General features: G+C 54.3%; 1 pseudogene; it reads right to left on the reverse strand.

Annotated features, from left to right (window-relative positions):
* Positions 1-4774: 4774 nt before the first annotated feature.
* Positions 4775-5444, reverse strand: LOC112306614 (sperm-associated antigen 7 pseudogene; annotated as a pseudogene).
* Between the last annotated feature and the right edge of the window lie 7393 nt (positions 5445-12837).

The raw sequence follows: 12837 nt of genomic DNA on the forward strand, positions 1-12837 counted from the left end.
AAGTCCAGACTAAGTCCCCCTGCCCTTGGTCTGCTTGTCTGTCCAGGACCTGAATGGAAGCTGGGTCAGGTGAGGGGCCTGAAGGGCAAACAGGAGGTAACAATACTCACCTGGCCCTGAACGCAGCATGGTGGATGGAGAGAAAGAAACAGCGAGGACCCTGCCCCCCTGCCTTTGCAGAATCGTTCACTCATTCAGTCATTCAACAAACACTTATTGAGGTCCTGGGATGGGCCAGACACAGGCACTGGGGGTACAGTGGTGAACAAAGATGACATTCTAAGGGGAGCCGTGGATGTCAAACAGGACAGATGAAAAGGGCACAGTGGGCCAGTTGGTGTTAGGGTGCTAAATGGGGGGAGCTGTGGTATGGGGGATGCAGGGTGTAACAGGGAGTCGAGGGTAGGCCTCCCTGGGATGGCAAGAATGACCTCAAGGAGGGCAGGCAGTGAGGGTGCTGACATGGGGGAGGGAGTTGTGGGCAGAGGGAACAGCGAGTGCAAAGGCAGGGAGGCCAGTGTGGCTGGTGGGGAGGGCAGAGAGAAAGCAACCCTAAATAAGGGCTGTGGCCTTACGCCCCACGACAGGGAGGGCACTACAGGTGTGAGCAGAGGGGCCAGGGCTGCTCGGGTTTTAAAGGGAGCACCCTGGCTGCGGAATGGAGAGGAGTGACAGAGAGCACAGGCCAAAGCAGGGAGATGCATTTAGGGGGCCAGACAACAGACAAACCAGGCTCCTCGTCCTTCCTCTGAGACCCCACAGCATTATCACCGTTGCTAAGAGTGAGCAGTTGTGGAAGGAGGCCCGGCCTTTTCTGGGACCTGTGCCCTGGAGGAGCTCCCAGTCCTGGGAGGGAAATGACCCTGGGTTGAGCTTCTGTTCCATACCAGGCACAGCACTCAACTCTCGACCTTCACAATAACCTTTCCAGGGAAGAATTTTGAATCCTATCTTACATAAGAAAAATCTGAGGCCCAGAGAGATGAAGGGACGTGCCAAGGTCACACAGCATGTAAGTGGCAGGGCTGGGATTTGAACCTGTGTTTACTGGACTCGGGGCCTGTCCCCTTCCTCTATAGCTTCATATAGTGGAGCCAGGGGTGGAAGGTGGGGAAGGATAGAAAGTCCAGCCTGGCTCAGCCACTCACTTGCTGTGTGTCTTTGGGCCCTCCCTGCCCCTCTCTGGGCCTCAGGCGTCCCAATTATACCAGGAGAGGGTCACATCCTCCAAGTGCCCCATTTCCTCTGACCTGAGTTGGGGGGATGTTCTAGGAATGTTTCCCCAGGATGAGGGCAAAGTGCCCACAGCCACCTGTGCCCCAGCTGACTCTGCCGTGTATGCCCCGTGCCCACCCTGCCCCATTATGACACCAGAACCCACGGCCCTGGTGAGTGGTGAAACCAGAGTGGGGAGGGGTCAGGATGGCTGCAGAGAGAGCCGCCGGAGTAGTGGGTAAGTCACCTGGATTTACCTTGTTCCCAAGGTGGGAGTTTTCTGGTCTGAGCTGCAGATGGCCACTTGGACCAAAGGTGTGGTAGTGGGAATTGAGGCTGGAGGGGCTCAAGGGCTGAAGAGTCCAGCTGAGGAGCCCAGCCTTTGCCCTACAGGCTCTGGGGAGCCGCAGAAGGCTCCAGAGCAGGGGAGTGAGGGTCAGACAAGCCTTTCAGAGAGAGCCGCCGGCAGCTGTCAGGAGGTGGAGGAGTGCCTCCCATGGCCCGACAGAGGGGTTGTCCACACCTCAGAACCAAGGTCCCAGCCCTCATGGAGCTGGCACCCCAGCAGCGGAGATGGAACAGACATTGAGAGGTGAGTAAGCCACAGACTGTACTGTGGGAACGAAAAGAAGGGAGAGCAGAGTAAGGGAGGTAGGGGACAGACAGGCAGCAGGATTAAATGAGGTGTCAGGGTGACCTCAGCAAAGAGGTCAGATTCTAGCAAAGGTGTGAGGGAGGGAGCCAAGCAGATACCTGAGGAAGACTGTTCCAGATGGTGGAAGAGGCAGGTGCAAAGGCCCTGAGGCAGGAGCCCCAGCAGGTATTCAGGAGGCTGAAAGGTGACCCATGTGGCTGGAAGAGCCGCTGGGGGAGCTTGGGACAGAGAGGGTAAGTGGGGCAGAGAATGTTGAACTTGGGCCCACAGGGTAACGGTGGTGAAACCTGGGTGGCAGTGAGCAATCTGTGAATTAATGCCTGTCGGGCATTGGGTGTAAGTTAGTTCACAGTAAGTGCTCGATGCAAAGGAGTTATGATTATTGCTGCTTCTCATTAGATTATTCCTCACCGTTTTCAGGGGGCTGAGGGTGTCTGAGAGTCTCACATCTGTGCTCAGGAGCTGGATTTGAGCGACTCAGACTGTCTCCCATCGGGCTGGGGGCCGCTCCCTCTCTCAGCCTCCTGAGAATTTTCCAGGGCCTCACCAGCCTCTGCCTCGAAAAGTTTGGGGAGTGAGGGGATGGGGCCACCGGCACAATGGCATTAAATCAGACCCCTGGCTCCGGAAGAAATCTCACCAAGAAGTTGTTAATACCTTTATTATGGGCCAAAATGTATTCACGATATTAAAAGACATCCCATCGCTGCCCCCCGTGTCACATCTGAGATGTAGCGCAGATAAATGATATATCACCGCACGAGATCTACCGAAACCATTAGTAACCGTGACATTTTGACGTCAGATTTTAAAAAATTTCTAAGTAATCTTTTTGATTTATGAAATGCTGTCTGGGTTCATCGAGAGAGATCTCAGATTTATCACCGCCTGGTTAGAATTATTAATGATTTTCAATTTGTAAATCTGAAATCGAGAAAGTCTGTGGGCTCTGGGTGAAAACTCCCGCCGATGAAGACCCAGCCTCCCCTCCAGCCAGAGGCCAGCCCGCAGAGAGATGTTCGTTCTCTCCAACATTCTGCACACTTGATATTGTCTCCCAGCAAACCCTCTACAGCATGTGAGACTATGGGGGGATCAGCTGCAGGACCTGCTCTGGGGAGACGTATCAGTCCCACTTCACAGAGGGGCTGCCCCTCCCCTCCCCCACATAGGCCTGGAAAGCTGCTCCTGCTGATTTGGGTTTGGATGGGGATGGTCCGGAGGGACGCAGCCCAGGGCAGCGGACAGCTCTGGGCTTCTCTGTCCCACTTACCCTCTCTCTGTCCCAAGCTTCCCCAGCTGGTTCTTCCAGCCGCATGGGTCACCTTTCAGCTCCCTTGGGGCTGGTTCAGGCCTCAACTCTGTAGCAGGCCCCTCACACCACCAAAAAGCCTGGACCAGCCCCTCCTTGCCCAGGGCAGTGGCCACACAAGCCACATGCGCTTTGGAGCCCACACACTACTTCCCTGTCTTCCAGGGACACTTCTGCCTGAGGTGTCACCTTGCCTGTCAGTCCTATTCACCTCCATCCCCACCAAAGCCTCCCTCTGCCCCCAAGTTCTCAAAACTGTCCTGGCCTGGGCAGGAGGCAGAGAGCAGCATGGCTGGACCCACCCCCCAGACCTAGGGTCCATCCCCATGGGTTCCCGCCCAGCCCCATGTAAGGCTATCACCACAGCCAGCTCACACCCCCAGCCCCCCTGGACACAACCCGTATGCCTGTGGCTTTCACCTGGGCTCAGTGCTGGAGTGGCCAGGGCAGTGCCCAGGCTGCACCTCAGACCCACCAAATCAGAACTGCCAGGAAGTTCTCACATGCGGCCAAGCCCTGTATCCCCGCCACACATCGCCCCTCCTTCCTCTTTGCCACCACTGCCTACTTCAGAACTCACTGTTTCTCTCCCGGACCAACAAGGTCTCCCAGCCTCTGTTCCCACCTCCTCTGGTCCGTCCTCCCCACATCCGTCCAAGCCACTCTCCTGCTTGCACTCTCTGTGGCTCCCGCAGCCCTCGAGGGTAAAGCCTTCTTCCCACTCAGCTCCCCCTGAGGCCTGGAGAGGGCTGTGGACTGCTTGAGGCCACTCGGGGAGCTACCTGCAGGACAGAGCCAGACCCGAAACCCCGAACCCCACCCCTGGTTCGATCCCAGAGAACCTTCTCCCTCTAGCTTCCCCCACTGGGCTCAGAGCCTGGTTCTGGAACTACCCTCCTACCTGGGCAGGGAGGAAGGAAGGGCCCATGGGGTGGGCATCACTGGGGTGCAAGGTTCACCCACCACTTGATGGGGCTCCAGGGCTCTGCTCTCCCACCCCTGCAACCCAGGCGTGGGCAGGATGGATCAGCCACATAGCAGCTCTGAGACTGTTTCCTGATCCATTAAATGGCAACAATGGATTCCCTGATCCCTGGAGGATTTAAGCCACTCTCCCACGGGACGAGCTCAGTGTCCATGTGTGCGGAGCCCCCGGGAACACGTACCTGCTGCTAGCACCGGGATTACCGGTGTGTCCTGGGCTGGGTGTGTGGGGAGGCCATGGTCACAGGTTTCGTCCTGCATTGGGTTCAGATCCTCAATGCGCTCTTTTTTGTGTGTGGGGGGGGGCGGTCAGGTAGGGGTCAAACAGTGTTTATTGAATGTGAAGTAACTCCATCTCCATGGGGAAGAAAGTTTAAAGGAGAACAGCATAATACAGGTTACACGCCCACCTGTGCATTCACACTCTTGCACACTCCCCCCGCCCACATACACATCTAAGCTCCCACAGTGACAAATGAAACGCTTGCCTCCTCCAGCCTAATGATGGCCCTCAGGAGGTGGCCCAGAGGTGGGGCTCCAGAACGGGTTCTAACAGCAGCAGCCTCGTCCCTCTCTTCCCCCTGCCCTGGCCCAGGGAGCCGGGGTGCCTAGGAAGTAGGTGGCATCTCTTCCTGTCTCTGCCACAGACGCTTCTTCGCTCAGATCTCATTCGCAGCCTGTTCAGTGGAGCGTGTGTCCCTCTTGTAGGCCACAGGCACATGGCCATAGGTCCTGTTGGCCCATAGCATCTGGGCCACATCCTTGGCTGCCCCCTTGCTGCTGAGGTGGCTGTACTCGTCCTCATAGTGGCCGCTGGGGTTCACCAACCAGGTCCCTCCCCGAGCTTCCTCCGCCTCCTGCCGCCAAGCCAGCTCCTTCAGCATATTTCCCCTCAGCCTTCGGGGGTCCCACTCCCCTCCATGCTGACAGAGGTCCAGTTCTTCGTTTGAGGGTGCAAACTCCTTTTTGAAGATCACGACAAAGCGACATTCATCGTCTTCCCCGAAGGAGAAGGATGTCAGGCCAGCGGCTTCCACCACGTCATGTAATATGTTCCTCTAGCTTGCTCCTCGTTTTTCTTGATCTGCCCCTGTCTTGGAGGAAATCTGACTCCTCTTTCTCCACCCTTTTATGAAACTCCTCTTTCTGTTGTTTCTCTTGCTCTTGTAGTTTCTTCAGGCTGGCAGCCATGTCTCAGGCCTCGCGCAGAGGCTCCTGGTCACCAAGGCGGGGTGGCTTTTCTGTGGGGCTCAGTATGGAGCCCAGTCGGTCTGCCATCTATGGAGTGGGGACAGTGTGTCTCAAAAGGAAGGGCAAAATGCCCTCAATGCACCCTTTACTGACCCATGACCTTGGTCTCTCTGGGCCTCGGTTTCCCCAGTACGAGGGCCCATTTCTTCCACAGCCCCTTCATGCCCAGCTGCCCCACTCCCACCCTGATGGGAACACACAAGTTCAGTTTGGAAGTGACCTCCTAATAACCGTCCCAGCCCCGGTCTCCAAAGTAAATGACACCCTGATGGAGAAAAAAAATACGTGTTGGCCTCACTTTTTTCTTGATCCACAATTTAAAGGGAACATTGAAACCACATTTCTGTAAGTTCCCAAGGCTGGAAGGCTAGTTTTCCATAGACTCAGGGAGACACGTAGTGGAGCACCCTGATTTTCCCTCTGCTGCCGGCGAGGGTTCAAGGGCAGTGGTGAGGCAGGACGGGAAGCTCAGGCAGGGAAGTGAAATGACAGAGGCAGGGCGACTAAGGGACGGACCACTGTCCAGCAGTGGAGATCGGACCAGGGGGAGCCAGCCAGGGCAGACCAAGGGCTCACCAACGGTTTACCAGCTGCTCCTGGGTGGGCTGTGCCACACAGAGCCACACCCAGGCAAAACACCAGTGGACAGGCGGCTGCCCCCGCACACGCACCCAGCACAACGAGCCCAAGTGACACTGCTCAGAAACACACACAGGACACAGTGGCCGCCGGGATGTGCACACAACACAGCACACTTGTGGGCTTAGTAGAGGGCTCGCTCCTCGCGGGGCAGGGTGCCAGGTACTGCGAGGGTATCAGACACCTATTCTGTTTTGGGGGCCCGCGGGAGGCTGGGAGACCACTTCTGGGGGTCCCTATTCTAGCTCGTATTCGTCGCTGAATGCTTCCAAACCAATTTGGTTCCTATGTGCGAATTAAGCAACTGCTGCAGGTGGGCCTGGCAGGTGGAGTGAGGGGGCGGCAGGGAGAGGAGGGAATTTGGGGGGTGGGCATGTGCAGCCTGAGGACCCTGACCAGCAGTTGCTACCATAGTAACAAATGCTCCCTCAAAGGAGGTGTCTGGATTGGGCGCCCTGGCCACTCTGAACCAGGAGTGCTGATTCATGAGCACCTACTGTATGCATGACCCTAGGTCTCAGCAGTGCACGAGCAAGAACTCATCCAGTCCTCACACACTGTCCCCTGTGAGGGACCATCCCCATTTTACAGACGGGGAAGCTCAGGCTCAGCCTGGGGAAGGTGCCCAGATTACGGTGTGGGTGCTGGTCACCAAAGGCCAAGCTGCTATCTATCCCTCTGCCACCGCCAGGCCTGGCACACCCATCGCAGGCTGCAGTGATGTGAGGGGTAGCCAGGCTTCCTGAGACGACCCCCGTGAGCCTGCGTTAGAGACCCCCTCCCCACAGTCAGCGTTCACTGAGCCGCCACGCAGCCCTGGACTGCTACCCTGGGCGCCTGTAGGCGAAGGCAGAAAACCCCAGGCGGAGCGTGGGCACTGGCCTGGCCAGCCTCTGACACTGACCACGGATCCGTTCACAGGCAGCTCAAGTTCCAAAGACTTCCTCTCGCTCCCCTGGGCCTCACCACACTACGGGGAGCCGAGGTCGGGATCCTGTGCCCCTGGCCACAACCGAGGTCCGGAGAAAACGTGATGGTGGTCCCGGCTCTGGGAGCTCAGGCAAGGGGCTCCTCTTCTCTGAGCATGGCTTTCTCATCTGCAAAACGGGGCTAACGAGTCCAAAGGAGACGGCATTCACAAAGGACTTAGCCCAGGACCTGCCTTAAGAAATGATTACTAGTCACTGGCGGCTATTTTGCCATGTAAAACACGCACCCATGGTTTTGTGCACATTATACACGGGATCATTATGCCCATTATCATGCCCATGGTACGTAATCATTATGCCCATGTGGAATGAACATCCTTACTTTTCCCTCAAAATTTGGGCAAAAAGGTGCACGTTATACATGGCAAAATATGGTATTTCTCTTCTTATTAATGTTAGAGGAGGGTTTTCTAGCAAATCAACATCCAGACACTCCCACGCAGGTCAGGTTGAGGCCTGGGAGGGCTCAGCACAACATGGTCGACAATTTGGGGTGAAGGCGACCCGTGGTGGGCAATGCTCTGAGCTGAGCCCAGGGGCCTGGCTGGGGGCTCCCGGCTGTGACAACCCCACATCTGCCCCAACCCCCCCGGCCTAAATGGCAAGGCTGCCTGAAAAAGACCCTCTGCAGACTAGGGCAGCCTTTTAGGGGAGATTTGGGTGTTTCCCTCAAAATTTTTAATGTGTGTGCCCTCTAACTGAGCAACTCTACTTTACAAACTTATCCTATAGAATTCACCAGACGTGTCTGCAGTGACTCATGTTCAAGGATGTTTCGGAGGCCCTGGCTGTGTGGCTCAGTTGGTGGGAGCCCCAGAATGTTGTGGGGTCAGTTTCCAGTCAGGGCACAGCTCCATCAGTAGGGGACCAGTTACCTGAGGACACAGCCCTGCCACAGAGTGCCAGTCACCCCCACCAAGGCCACATGTGGTAAATGTCTAGGAAGACAATGGAAATACTTCCAGGACGGACTTCTTTAAAAAAAAAATAATAATAAGGAAAGTAGGAAAACCGCCTGTACGGAATGATGACACACGTAGGTATGTGTGCGGGGTGTAATGGAAAGCGAGAAAGCCAGCAGGCACTGCCACACTGGTCTGGCGCGGTATTTCATTCTAACAGCAAGTAGAAGCTGAACACACTGACGACTCAACAACTCTTCCTAGAGAAGTAAAGGCGCAGGGCGCATCACTGCTCCCAAAACTGGAGACAGAGGCAAATACAAAGAATGACAACGTACCAGAGCCGAAGCCCATGAGCAGAGGCCTCCATAGGTTTTTGAGACGGGGGTCAGGGGGGTGGGGGAGTGGGGGGTGGCGGGTATGACCCCAAAGGCACGGTCCACGGAACGAGTACTGACAAGCCGAACTTCATTATAAAGTTCTTCTCTATGAAAGGCAGCATCAGAAGAATAAGAAGACAAGGCACAGACAGGGAGAAAATGTTTGCAAGAGACATCTGATAAAGGACCATTATCCAAAACATACAGAAAAAAACTTAGAAAATTCGACAATAAGAAAATGAACAACCTGATTTTAAAAATGGGCAAAAAACCTGAACAGACACCCCATCAAAGATACACAGAGGGCAAACAAGCAAATGGAAAGCTGTTCAAAATCATGTGTCATGGGCGAGTTGCAAATTAAAACAATAGTGAGACAGACCGCTACCTACCTGTAAAAGGGCCCGGATCCAGACAACGGACACCAAATGCCGGCGAGCGTGAGGAGCACCGGGAGCTCGGCTTCGTTGCTGGTGGGCATGCGAAACGGCACGGCCGCTCTGCAAGGCAGTTTGGGCATTTCTTACGAAACTAAACACACTCTTACCATGGGACCCAGCAACCACGCTCCTTGGTATTTACCCCAGAGGAGTTGAAAACTTACGTCCACGCTAAATCCTGCACGCAGATGTTTATAGCAATTTTATTCACAATTGACGAAACTTGGAGGCAGCCAAGATGTCCTTCAGGAGGAGAATAGATAAATAAGCTGGTCCATCCAGACAATGGGATGTGAGCCAGCACTAAAAAGAAACGAGCTATCGAGCCATGATAAGACATGGAGGAACCTCGATGCATATTTCTAAGTGCAAGAACCAACCTGAAAAGGCTACGTACTATATGATTTTAACTATATGACCTTCTGAAAAAAGCAAAACTCTGGAGATAGTGGAAGAACCTGTGGTTACAGGGTTAGGGAAGAGGGAGGGTGAATGGGTGGAGCAAAGGGTATTTTTTAGGGCAGCGAAACCATTCTGCGTGATACTATAATTATGGCTGCATGTCATGATTCATTTGTCCCTCCCCTATAAAATGACAGCGTATGTCCCCTAGAGTGGGGCTGCTGTGAGTGGGGCTCAGCAAGGGCTGAGCAAGGAGTGAGCTGGCAGGGAGGCTGGATGGGTCACTTTCTGTCCTCAGAATGCTCCCCTCCCTTTTGCCTTACCTGGGCCCCCACGTCCCCAGTGCCTCCCCGCCATCCAGGCTGTACCTTTCTCCCAGCCTAATTCAACTCATCTCTGCAGAAACTCTCCCTACCTCCAGCCCATAAAGACCTCTTCCTTGCCTGAGCTTCGGGTCTATCAGCCCATCAACAAATATTTCCTAAGAGCTCACCATGTAGAAGGCATTGCTGTTGGCATTGGAGGAACTGTAGGGAACTCAACTGCCCCAGCTCCCCATGGAGAGATCTCTCAGGCAGGTGTGTGGGAGGAGAGGGGCAGGGAGATCACTTTGTAACCAACTCACCCTCGGTAACCAGCACAGTGCCTGGCACATAGTAGGTGCTCAACAAATAACCGAACACTGAACCAAATAGTTGAGATGCATTCAGGCTACACGCACTCACGCATCTAGGCTGACATGCATGTGCTTCAGTGGACACACGCTTATAATCACACCTGTGTGTGCCGTGCACAAGGACACGCCAAACCTACCTGCACACACAGACAGTCCAATGCAGGGGTCCGCTCCAGCCGGCATCCTCACGCCCGTGGAGGCTGCCTCCCGCACAAAGCTCATTTATTTTGATTTATGAATATTACAAAAATAAACCTGAGCATCTTCCCGGGGATTCTGTGATCCTGACACAGGTCCCCACGATATTGCTTTTCTCTCCTGGTTACCTGAAATTAGCAGAGTAATTCGGGAATCTGCATCTTTATTTAAAAGAAAACACTGTAGATGCAGAATTATAAAAATTTAATATGCTTCCAGGAAAATGAAAAATGAGAGGTTGTGATCTCGCCTAACACTTTCAAATGTGTTTATTAATTCATGTTTTAAATCATAAGTTTCATTCGGTGAGAGCCATGCACAGCAATAAGCCCGTTTTAAAATATTAATGAATAAACAATATTTCTCTATTGAAATATAACATGCTTCTTTGAACAATGGACCACCAGTAATAAATCAAAACCAGGAGAAAATTGCATTTCATATTTAATACAAGTTGAACTCTGCCTTTTTATAAATGATATCTTTTTTGTTTAATTGGCGTCAGTTCAGATCTAGCAGATTGCTAATAAAATTCTGGATTTCCATATTTAATGATGCGTACACTTTCTGCTGAAATTTTACCAAGAAAAAAATACCAGCCTTTTATTATCTCCTTAGATGGTGGTGAGAGGTGAGGCCGAGGCCTCAGTCCAGCCTTGAGGCCAAGCAGGTGGACCACAGAGGCCGAGCCATTCCCAGGGCCCTCACTCAGCTGCTGACACCCCTGGCGACCCCTCTGCTGGCCAAAAGTGATCATCCCAGCCAGAGGGGCCAGAGACTGGCTGTCCCATTCTGATCTGGGACCCTGGAGACAGTAACAGTAAGAAGAGAACCCAGCCATCCCCTGGGCCAGGCGCCACATGCACAGCCGTTCACTTAATCTTTCTGTCCCCATGAGGAAGAGAGGAACAACTTTCCCATTTTACAGATGAGGAAACTGAGGCCACAGAGAGAGGAGGGGACATGCCCAAGGTCACACACAGCTAATAAGTGGCAGAACTGGACCTGACTCCAATGTCCTAGCTCTTCACATCCATCGTGCTGCTTTGAAGGAGGTGAGTCATCTGCGAGGCATACCTGGGTTTTATCAACAGTGAGTGAACTGGGACACAAGCTGGAATTCGAGAACAAGTTGCCACTTCAGGGCCAATCAGGGATTAACAGGTAATAAGAGCAGCCGACCTGGGCCCTTACTACACGCAAGGCAGTTGAACAATACCAACGTGCTTGACACCCCCACCCCACCTCTATAATGCCAGGAGGCGGGTGCTGGACAGTAAAGGAAAATGAGGCAGAAGAAGGTTGCATGATTTGCCCAAGGACACACAGGTATGAAGCAGAGACGGACTCACCCCCAGGCATCTCACTCGGGAGCCTGCTTTCGTGAGTGCTAGCTAAGCCATGGTGCTTCCCTAGTCATGGGCTGCAGTGAGCCCCCCGGTACCCGCGGTCACCTCTGGGATGGGGCCCGTGTCCACTAGGCTGTGAGGTGTGGCTCCCGGCAATGCGCCTGGCAGGGCCCAGCTGGAAGTGGGCTCCGTGCACATCAGCTAAGTCCGTGACAGCTGAGTAATCACGGCTGAGGCTTGGAGTCCATGGGGCTGGTCCCGAGGCCCAGCAGGGACAAGTTGCGGACCATTCATTGGCCTAAAGTGACTGTGCACACAGCGGCCTTCCCAAGCGTGTCCCTGGGTCCCAAGCTGTTAGGGAGAGGAGCCAATGTGCCTGATAAAGAGGGGCTGGCCTGTCCCCTTCTCTGCTCAGTTCCCACCTCAGGCTCACAAATGTTGAGACTGCCCAGCATGATAAGAAAGAGAAAAGACAGCCAGGCACAAAGGGCTTAGAATGGGGATTTTGGCTTCAGACACACCCAGACTCGTATTTGTGTTTGGCCAAGTGGCTTCAGTGTTCTCATCTGTGAAGTAGAGACAATGACAGAACCCTCCTCCTGAGGCTGCTGGGAGGGTTTGGGGAGCCCACGCTGGGAGAGCTAACATCCGCAGCTCCAACACTCGCTATCAAGCCCTCTGGTCTCTACACATGCCCTTCCTTTGGCTGGGCCACCCTTCCCTGTGCCCACGCCCCCACCCGACTCACTCCTCTTCCTCCTAAGCCTCCTCCTTCTTTAAGTCTCTGCTTGAATGTCCATAGTCCGGTTTTCGCTGTCTCAGAGAAAAGGGAGGGCCTGACTCCATCAAAGGACACAGTGGCCTGGGCCCAGCCTTAAAGGACAGGCATTCGCCAGGGAGACAGGGTACATACGGAATGTTCCCAGAAGAGGGAGTGAGGAAACAAGCCCAGGGAGGCTGAGTCCTTCACCCAAGGTCACACAGCTGGTAGGAGGCAGGGCCAGGATTCAAATCCATGCCTGGTGTCAGATCTGCTCATGTCCAGAGTGGGCTGTGTGGACAGTGGGATAAGGGGCCCAAGGCCAGGACTTGGACTTGGAAAGGCACCCACAGGGCACAGGCGGCAGTCTGCCCCAAATAAAGTGCATGTAGGAGTGCCCAGGCCCCATGCTGAGCACGTGTCATGTGTCACAACTGCTGCTCTCCCCGGCCTCTCTCCATTCGTCACGGTGCCAGGCCCAGCCCGAGGCTTGGCTCTTCCTGTCTCTAATCCCCAAACTTGTGACCCATGGACACAGACAGAACCAGTACGTCCTGGACACAGCACAGGACATACACGTGCAGGTGGCCCAGGCAACAGAGGCCTAGGCAGGCGTGGCAAGCTCTCAGAAGTGGTCGCCTCATCTCAGAAGGGATTCACACTGGAGGCTGGATGGCTCACGTTC

Source organism: Desmodus rotundus, chromosome 1 (assembly GCF_022682495.2).
Source record: "Desmodus rotundus isolate HL8 chromosome 1, HLdesRot8A.1, whole genome shotgun sequence".
In the NCBI taxonomy this organism is placed as follows: Eukaryota; Metazoa; Chordata; class Mammalia; order Chiroptera; family Phyllostomidae; genus Desmodus; species Desmodus rotundus.